We start from the raw sequence: 11,072 nt of genomic DNA, 5'->3' as shown, positions 1-11,072 counted from the left end.
TCAATTCCTAATTTTTGACTCTCTACATACTGAACAAAATTGGTGGTGATCCATCAAGTAATCCTTGAAATGTTTCCGTTTTGTGGACGGACGGACAGGGTAAATATATCACAACTTTGGTAAACCAAGATCTGTTCCTAATTGTAGTACTTTCGTCTACAAAATAAAAGTTGTTCCCTGTTTCTATCCTCATAAAGATAAGAAAAAGAAATCTAGATGACGGTCGAAGTTATCAGTGCCATCTTTTTCACGGGGGCATACATTTCTATCGGGGGAAATCCCTGGTACACCTCGTCAATACAATTCTTCAAACTTACAATTTTAAGGGACTCAGAAAAATTCAGGCGCGAACCTATATTTTGGAGAAGTGCATATATATATAAAATAATAATATAAATATTAAAAATTGCAGTTAAATTTCAAAAAATAAATATATCAGAATTTACGATATACAATTATCGAAATCTCGTAACAGTTAGGTGGTTAAGTCGAAGGTCTGAAATTCGGTGTGCAGACTTAATTAGAAACAAGGAAATATGTGTTCCAGTGTTTTCAAAAATTCCGCTAATAAAGGGGAAAGGAAGGCAATTTCTGTCATATCGCAAATTTTCCTTAATTTAATCAGAATGTATGAAACTCGGTATACGAACTCTTAATTAAAAATAAAGGCTGAATAAACTTATATAATGACCCAGATTGGTTTTCCAAATGTCGCAATTTTGAACCACTGCGCTACCCAATCGTTCTAGATATCTGTTGCAGAATATCTGAGACTTCTCTGTATCAAAATTAACATACGCTCTTGTTGGAATGACAAACTAAAAAAAAGGAGCTATAAAGACTGGAACCAGTGGGACACTTTTTTCTGATCACAGGTAATCTGTGATTCTTTACGAAGTTAGGACTGACTTGGGTCGAGATAAAATTCTTTGTACTCGAGGCAAATAGACGCAGAAAGTAGTGACCGCCGTATTTTAGTAAGAGAGAGCCAGGACCTCAAAACACAGAGTTAAAATTTGCAAATCATTTTTCAAAGCAAGCTGTTCGAATGAAAGAAGTAATCTTCTTAACTTTTATTTTACCGAGGAAATGAAACGATAGAACTTCAGGTATTAGTAAGAGAGAACTTTCCATTAGTTTCCAACATCAGGCTGCTGTGCTTTTAAAGTTGATGGGAATAGTATAGACCACGGACTTCAATTTATTCTTCAAATTGACAGTCAGTACAGGAAATAACCTCCGTATGTTGGATGACGAAATACTAGCATGTTCCTATGATTTATGAAAGATCGGGTGCCATCTCATTATACTGAAGTAATAGATTATTGGTTGGGACAAAGTGCCTTGAAATCAAAATCACAGCCACGTAGCTACTAACATCAATGGTGGCCTTTGCAATATAGGGTGTTTTGAAGTCTTAAGTTGTGAAAACCTGGGATCTTTATCATCGTCAGGACAGCTGATGTTCTGAATCCTCATATCTCGAGAATTCAAAGAAACATAGTAGAGAATTCTGGCGGACATGTGAATCATTCACAAAAAAAAGGAGTGATATAGGGCTAACAAATTTGGTACACAGATGGATCTTCACCAGATCTAATCGCGTACGAAGCCTTCTTTCCGATTTTCAGCCTGGGAAGGAGGATATTGAAGTGAGATCAACATGCATGCATAAAAGAACAGGATAAATACCCGATACGACAGATATCAGTGGTGGTGGATTGGAGTTTATCTAGCTCCTTTCAGCAGCAAGATTAAACGAGACGTGGACTACGGGTAACAAGGGTAACGCCAAAAAATTGCTCTTCGTTATTATTGATTTCAATCATATTGACAGGGTTTGGTGTTGCTTTTCCTTGTTTTATTCATTTCTTTACGCCCCCCTCGATTTTTGGCTTCGAGGGTCAAAATGTATGCAAAAATGATTGATATTTGTGTCAAATCCATAGTTTTCGGGATCGCTGAAGTGAATAGTAACACACTCGACGTTATTTAAGTCCAACTTTAGCCCCCCTTATTATCGGGAAAGGAAGTGAGTGAAAAATAACATGTCCAAAATGACCGATATTAGTGTCAAATCCATAGTTTTCGGGATCAGCAAGTTGATTGGTGACAGTCCTGATTACATTAATACCCACGTTTAGGCAAAAGGAACACGTCAGCTGGCCTGGAAATTGACAGGCATAAGAAACTTCGTTATTTATTTATTTATTTTTTTAATATGATATACTGCATAAACCTTATCCTCCCAGTGCGAAGAACGGCTATTTCAGTTAATAAAAACTAGTTTTGAATTAATGCAATGTGTTTTCCCAGTTACAGTCCTTATGATCACTTTGGAAACTATATTTTAATCAACAGCTTCTTGGTGGCGGTTTTAGAATGGAAAGTACAATGCATGAAGTAGAAACGTGAAAAGCTTTTATAATCCTTTGTTTTTAATATTTCTAAGCCTGCATGGATTACTCATTATGATACCATGATATAATCGGTATTACGCATATTGCAACTACGATATAGTTAGAACAAACCTCATACTATTAAGACACATAAACACATCTCAACACTTATTGTTAGAAAATAGTCGGTCTCTGAGTCCTATTACTAGTTTGAGATTATAATGACCATTAATGTCAAAAGTAACTATTTTAATTTAAATATTCCTTTTATTACATATAAAGCAGCAGATTGTGTTTCAATTACAAAACGTAGAAAAAGTAACAAGGATCGAAAATTGCACTAAGAACATTTTATTGTTTTTTTGCTTATTAAATATATAGAACACTATATATAAACAATCTCAGCAACTACTTTTATCTCTCATTAAAGAAAACTTCCCAAAACAAAGAACAAGATTCTTGATACGTAATATTTATAATCAGGAATTGTTATTTCTTTCCAACTCGATATTTAAACATGTCTTACACATTGTTAAAATATAAATCAATAGGAGCAAAGAGAAATCTTATAACGTCTTCCTCGATTCAGCTTTTTCAATTTCCGCTTTTAAAGCTAAATCAAATAAATTACTGTTTAGTCGTGATATAGAATTGTAGGGTTTCAAAATAAAGTACGCACGTCAGAAGTTCGATAAAATATCTTTCACAGGGTCATAAACTAGAACAAAACTTTAAAAACATGAAGCGTATGTTAACAATGGCAAGCTTAGGGTCTTCTCTATTAGCTCACTGAAATGGGGTCCTTTGGTGAACACTGTCAGTAAGAGTAGAAGATGCATTTTGGTATTTCAAGTTCATCAATTCAGGAAGGGGGAGAGGTAGTGCAGATTTTGTACACAGAAGTAACATGTACAAGGTTTATTCCTAGGGGGCACTGAACTTTATTCAAACTTTTTATGAAAAATATTACTCTTTTCTGTACAATTACATGTCTTTAAACTGAACATGTACATTTTACATTACATATTACTGATCTTTCACTCTATTTTTTTTAAATATATATAATAGAATATTTTTATGTAAACAGTACCCCACAGGATTATTGTTCTTTCGTCAACAAAGAAAAAGCCTCAGTACATTAATGGTTATGTTTCTCGAAATATGCGATTCTTATTGAAAAATCGTACACAAAAAGTATATCACTGTAGGGTATAATATATATATATATATATTGCAAGTACCATGAAAAAGTATCTACAGGGGCGAGTATCTGACTAGTCAAATGGACAGCTGAAAAATGCAAGCATAAGAATGCGCTCAAAAACATGGATTGCTTTCTCGATTGGAAAAAAAATGCTTTCTCTTACATCACCATAACTGCTAAGGTTATTTATATCTTCCACAAGAAGCAACCTCCCTTTGTCAAAGACAAATTTAAGCACCATTATCAACCAACAACACACAGGATAAATCCATTATTTCCCACATGTGAAAAAAAAGAAGAAAATTCATCATATATAAAATTAGTAAACTATAAACACCGCCCATATATGTACTGAGGCGAACAAAGACATTTTTGTTTTCTTCTTAGAAGCACACTGATCTACATAATGTAAAAATTCAGTCACACGGAAAAAAAGAACCAAACTGATTCACTGAAGTAGATTTGCTGGCAGCTCTAAAACACCATCAAATAACGTTACAAAGAATTAAGGGTCCAAGTAGTTGTATTTTTTCTTTCTTTTCCCACGTACGTCAGTACCCACAAAAAAAATGTGGCAAAAAAAATAACATGCAGCAACAGTTTTACAGTGACCATCTCCCCACACAAACATTCAATTGGAACACACTGAAAAAGTGACCAACCCCTTACTCAAACGTCCATTGTGTTCTACGTTTATATCTTGAATTCATTCGTAAAATTTTTTCAAAATATGGTCACTTCAGTTTTTTTTTTCTTTTTTTAAATATATGTATATATGAATATTTTTTGTTTGTGGTACCAGCACCACAGATTCGAATGAAACATTCTCTGGCTTACTTTTTTTTTTAAAACACTGTTCAGCTACACGTAATTCTAAATTCATCGACAAGATCACATATTATCTTTTATAATAATTATTCCATGCACATTCTTCGTCACGAAGTCCACTTGCATTGTACACTGAAGTCACCACAGGCTTGACTTGCTTTTCACTCAAACAACATGCACAGCCACTATTTATATTCAACGGTTGATGGCAATGAAAAACAGCAATTTTCTCCTCAACAAGCACGGGAGTTGATATTAAAAGAGAGGGTGATCCATGAAAAATCAAATATGTTCCAAAACCTGGTGACCTGCCTGATATGGACGCAACTGGGGTTTGCTCACGCCTGGAAATGAAATCAAAAACAATTATTAGGTAACGAAATTTGAAATAAAATTTCTGCTGAATTTTAGCAGTAGTCAAAATATAAACAAGGCATAAAATATTTCTAGCTAGCTGAAGTGGAATCTTTGCCCCTAGGAAATAAGTTTATTAGGGAAAGTATTTCTGGATCGAGAAATTCGTTGACGAAAGTGAGAACTGAGCCATCATCATCAAAGTTACTTTTCCAATTACACTACCCAACAAATAAAAACTTTTTTTTATACCTTCGCGATCAAAATATGTGATTCTTAAGGAAACGGTCACACTGATTTCGAAAATTACCATAAGAATGGCCTGTCACGTCAGGTTCAAAAGATATGAACAGATTTATTATTTGCATTATATACAGTACAACCATGAGTTTCCAATACAGTTTTCGGGATATTTCTCAGCCCCTGTTCAACCGATTCACAGCAAATTTGTCTAGTAATCTTCTAGGGCTATCTATCTATGTTCCCCAAAATTTGAAACAAATCGGCTCAATAGAGGCTGAGAAACTGTGTCGGATAATCGAGGTCCTACTGTATTATACGTAGATTAAATAATTTCGATACATATTGTTACATGATCAGGCCTATAAGTTTTTAACACACACAAAATCATGCAACTGTCTTTTTAAATCAGTTTACTAATGTAAATTTATATACATGCAATCATACGTAACATTGGCGTAGAGAAGAATTGAAAAACTTTGAGGTTAACGGAGATAAGATGTTTAAGTACAAGTTATGCAGCACTGATGAGATAATGGCTTGTCCTGGTCACCAATTTGAAAACCGAAGTACAAAGAATAAGCAATTTTTGCAATGTTATATATTTTCTTCCTTTGTGGCTTGGGTGTAAATCTACTACACACACAAAAATTATCCGGATGTTTAGTATACATTCGGCGTGAACCAAGTCGGTTTCATTTTGCACTAATAACTCAGTTGATACGCACACAACATTCGATTTGTAAAACAATATGCTTCAATCACACTTAAACAATACACGCGTGAAGAGATCATGTCAACAACACACTGCCACGCGTTGAAGAAATCTTGTTAACAACTCTGAATTCTGACACCTCACATAGGAATCTATCTTTCTTTGCAAGGGAAGGAGAACGCGATAAGACGATGGAGCATAGGTTTTCTCACTTTGAATCATCTGTGCTATATGAACGAAAATACATAGTGATTTGCGGCGCGAGTGACCAAATAAATGGAATTTTTATAACCTAAAGGGCTTACAATTAGTGTTGCCAATTTAGGGATTTTGTCGCTAAATCTAGCGATTCAATAATATATTTTAGAGACAAGATTTGTTTCGTTTAGCATTGTTAAACTAGGTATTGTACTTTTGAAATGTCGTACAGCGAATTAACTAGCATTATTTCCATTACAATTAAGTTTCTAATTACTTTTTGCAGTACGTTTAGTGACATTATTGTTAATGTTGTTGGCAACACTTCTGATAATTATATATTTGAAAAAGAAAATAAGAGGGCTTTGAGAGGCACAATGTCCTTATGGCAAAGTATTTTAAACTTTCATTCTTCGATTCTTGATAGTTAACTGGGCTTACTTTACGTTCTTCATTTCAATAAACTACATTTATGAGCGAAATATAACTCATGCAATATCTCAAAACTGTGACGTGATGTGCAAAAATTGTTATCATTTTCGTTTTCTACGCACCAAAATCATTCAGAATCACCTATTTTTCCCGGAGGTAAAAATCTTGTTACGCAATGTCAGAAGCTTCCAAGCATCACAGTCTTCAACCAATATTTTTGTCTTCAAGTACGATTTTCTGTTTTAATACAGTCCATCAATTGAAGCCTCCTTCACCTCCTCCCTTCCTTTCCTGTCAGCAAACTAGAGATTTAACTGGTGTCCCGGAAATCACCCATTTCAAAGTCGCTTTCAACCCAGTTAACCTTCTCTGAAGTAAGTCATTCAACAGAAGTTCGTGCAATTAAACGATATAATCATATTCTATATGAAAAATGTGATCGTAGTTAAATTCCTCCATTCTTAAGAAGTGAAATGTCGAAAATTCATACATATGATGTTCTCCTACTGTGTATGTGTAAACTTCCATTAAAGAACTTTCACGCCTTGATGTCCAACAGTTCAGAAGAAGTATGTAACAATAATAAATACAACTACTTCTTTTTTTAAGATGGAATTTCCCAAATAGGTTCGTATTTTGTGTATCAAGAAAATCATATACCACCTTTCGTGCACTTAGTTTGAAATACTACAATCACAGAAAGAATTAATATGCGGCATAGTTGCCTGTATCTGTATATACGCTTCATATGTGATAATTTGTTATGTAACCTGCGAATCTGCCCTCCTCCCTAGCCTAACGGATAGTGTGTGTGCATTGGCGCACAAGGTCCCGGGTTCGATTCCCAGTGGGAGTATTTTTTTACTGTAATTTGTAATTGTGTGCGTATATATGTATATAAACTGCTGAAAGAATATTGTGATATAATGTATATATGTAAACTTAGTGACTGATTATCTCCATAATAATAACTTCATCCCATGTTTCAGTTTGTTTATTTTTACCTCAAAAAGTGAAAAGAAACAAAATCATTAACTCGCGGTGACTCAGTCGTAAAGCACTCACTTCTAGTGCCAGGGATTCTTGGCTCGATCCCAGGCCAAGTGAACTTGTGATGGAGAAAATCCCTCAAGTGGTATTTCCCGTTTCCTCACACGTTCTTATTCCACCACGTCTTTCATAATCATTCACCTCCATTAATTATCCGTTTTCGTTGAAGGCATGATCGTGTGACGTTAAAGATCTCTCTCTTTTTATACAGGGCGGTGTGCTGCCGACTGCTCAATTTCAAAACTTTAGATTTACTAACAGGGAGTGTTTAGAAAAACAAGAAAGATACCTGCTGAGAGGACATACCTTACCATTAATTACCTGATAGTTACAAACATACGGAATACATCAGACGCCATTACGGTCAATAATTTGCTGAAATTTCTTCATGAAATTTGCAAACACATATTCCAACAATGCACTGTCTATGGCTGCAACCTCTTCAATAATGGCGTCCTTCAACACAGGAATTTCTGTCGGGCGTCAGCGGTACAACTTGTCTTTAAGGTGGCTCCATAAATCGTCCTGAATGTTCCTCTGAGAAAGTTCATGCTGTTATGGGCAATGTGAGTAGTGGCTCCATCTTGCTAAAGTAAACAGGCCTTGGATCCAGCCCAAGTCTTTCCAGTTCACAAATCACAAAGGTTTATAATATAGCCAACATAGCGTTCTGGCCTAAGTCAGTCAGTCTCTCCCACATCATTTACAAAAAATAAGGTCTCGCAATGCCAACACCGCACTAATCGGTAATCTTGGGGGAATGCAACTGCTTCTCCATTATTATCAGGGGATTATTAGGTGCCCAACATCGCATATTTTGCTTGTTCACAATACTGTCCCTATGAAAATGTGCTTCATCATTCATAACCAGTAATATCGGAATGTTAGGACGTTTCGTTATCGTATTCAACATCGTACTGCAGAAGTTTACTCTTGCTTGGTGATCGATGGGCTACAGTTTTTGGCACAGTTGCATTTTATGAGTGAAAGTGCAATTCACTTAAAGGACCTTCGCAACATACCCAATATTCTAGCTTGTTTCCGTGTTGAATTCTGCGGACTTCTTTCAAACGCTTTTGTCATACGAGACATATTATCGAGGGTCGTTACTCTTGTTTGATTCATGTTTTATGTCTAACACAGTCCCACCTGCATCAAACCTATGGACTCTATGCACATGTTTTACGTGATACGTACGTACCGACGGAAACGTACCGTGCCTTGGCACATTAAACTTCTACGAAATCTTCTTGGTGTGGACACCACAGACTTCGTCTCGTGAAAAGAAAGAAAGAAAAAGAACGAACACCTGCTATGCAGTGCAGTACTGTCCAGCGCTTCCAGGCTTACTGTAATCGACGCTGTCTTCCTGCTGTTGTATTCCGTAAGAAGTTTGTAACTCTCAGGTAATTAATGACAAAAATACATCCTCTCAGCATTTATCTTTCTTATTTTCCTAAACCCCTCGTTAGTAGATATACACCTTTGAAATTGTGGAGTCGGCGATGCGCCACCCTGTATATTTACAAGGGCTGATCAACGAAGACTGAGATTGATTATTGTACGCAGTTTCCTTTGTTGCCGAATGTCGGCACATTTGATAGTTGAGAGTTGTTTCATGTATATTCTCACTAGGTGGCAGCATTGTCGTATCGGTAGGTTGGAAGTAATCAGCTGTTTTAGGCACTACTTCCATTTCGCCTCACAACGTGCTGTGTATATGCATACAATGGAGGTTACACGAGAAGAACAGTATTCAGCAATAGAGTTTTGTTTTCGCTTGAACCATACCGCTTTTGAAACATACGAAAGGTTCAAGTTATCTTGTTTCGGAGTCAACAATCGTGGGAACCAACGGGCACAAACACGGGACATATGGAAATGATCGTGCATTATTGAAAAAACACTACCATATGAAATTCCCAATACTTCACTTAGTTTACGTAATGTTATTCTTCGATCCTCACGGACAATCACAGCAGCAGTGACACAGCAGAAGCCGAAACACCAGGTTTAGCTTGCTTAACGCATGAAACTCGCCCTTCTTTGAATTCTTTGAACCACCGAAACACTATTGCTCGAAGTAATGCACTTTCACCGTAAGCTTTTTTTGAGATTTTCGTATGTTTCAGAAGCTGTATGGTCCAAGCGAAAAGAAAATTTTATTGCTCCATACTGTTCTTCTCGTGTAACCTCCACTGTATGCACGTTGTGAGGCGAAATGGAAGTAGTGTCTAAAACAGCTGATTACTTCCAACCTACCGAAACGACAATGCTACCTAGCACGAGTATACATGAAACACAACTCTTTTAATTATCAAACGTGTCTGCATTCGGCAACAAAAGAAACTGCGGTACAATAATCAGTCTCAGTCTTTGTTGATCAGCCCTCGTTATCTAATTATTTGTCATATTATTTGTACTTGAAGTATGTACAGAAGTATTTAAAAAAACACACTGGAAGATCAAGGTTATTTACGGGCAAGGTTATTTCGACAGCCAAAGTATTTATTATTAGAAAGGTGAGAGCGTATCCTCGCAACTACTTCAATCAGCTTTTGTCATATATTTGGTATATGTGAGACACCACTTGAATGTATCCTCATGTTTATCTTAAAATATGCAATATTACTTCGTGTGATGTATGAATTTCTGGATTGTTGTCTGGACTACGAAGAAAGAATTAGACTACTACGTGAAACTATGCGTTACACTATATGACAACAAATTTATACTGAGCTGACAACATGCATTCTCATGGCAATGTCAGCCTGTATCGTACGTACTATATTAACACTTAAGTACTCGCGCGGGGTGTTCATAGACCCCAAACCAGGTAACTTTTGTGTTGCTAGCCAGAAGTCCTAATGAAAAAAATATTAAGAAATGTCTCAAAACGAATTCAAAAAAATCTAATAGCAGCAAATACTTTTAAAAACATGTGTAAAGTTATACTACATTGTCTTAATTATTAAAAAAAATGTACTTTTATTGTAATAAAACTAATATCAATTTGAGGGTCTACTGGACCTTCACGCGAGTACTTACGGATTAAGCAAGTTGCTCATTCATTGCATACATGCACTTGAAGATATTAAGATTTGCCTGACAATTTTATCATTGTCTAGATTTACAACTCAAATCTTTATCGGTGCTTAGTTTGGAGTTTAACGTCCCTTTCAATACAAAGGTTACATGAATCATGGACTTACAAATTAACGTAGGTTTCAAAACTAAATAAACTCCCAAACGGGATTTCGGTCTCCCGGCCTGAAGGCGCGTACACTAACCATATAACAAGAGGGAACTTCATCACATCTTCAAGTCTACTAAATTTCCTATCAGATTTTCAAAAGCATCACTTGTTATATGCAAACTCACGTAAATTTCAAATGACGTAATGATAGAAAATTTGATTTGATCTGATTTTGAGTTTAGCGTCTCTTTCAGCAGCGAGGCTATATGAGATGTAATATGATAGAAGTACAAGAGAGTATTAATTCAAATTTCACTTGCGCTCTTCAACAGTACCAAATATAATTGTAAACGAAGAGCACAACACTATCATTAGAAAAAGAACTTTCGACATATCGATGTGTTGTATTTCAACTAAGTTATTTCTTTCTTGAACTGCCAAGCGTAAAACACGCTA

General features: G+C 35.8%; 1 protein-coding gene across 2 annotated transcripts in view; it reads right to left on the bottom strand.

Moving 5' to 3' along the window:
- Positions 1-2,203: 2,203 nt before the first annotated feature.
- LOC145693068 (eukaryotic translation initiation factor 4H-like) overlaps positions 2,204-11,072 on the bottom strand; it is a 71,945-nt gene continuing 63,076 nt past the window's right edge. For both annotated transcript variants that reach the window (XM_081768739.1, XM_081768740.1), the window contains one exon: positions 2,204-4,775. The gene's annotated coding sequence lies outside the window, so the exon portion shown is untranslated. The remainder of the gene's footprint in view (positions 4,776-11,072) is intronic.

The sequence above is a fragment of the Thermobia domestica genome, chromosome 8, assembly GCF_964235325.1.
Source record: "Thermobia domestica chromosome 8, izTheDome1.hap1.1, whole genome shotgun sequence".
Lineage (NCBI taxonomy): Eukaryota > Metazoa > Arthropoda > Insecta > Zygentoma > Lepismatidae > Thermobia > Thermobia domestica.
Note: the sequence above shows the minus strand (reverse complement) of the source record. Positions and strands in the feature narration are given on the sequence as shown.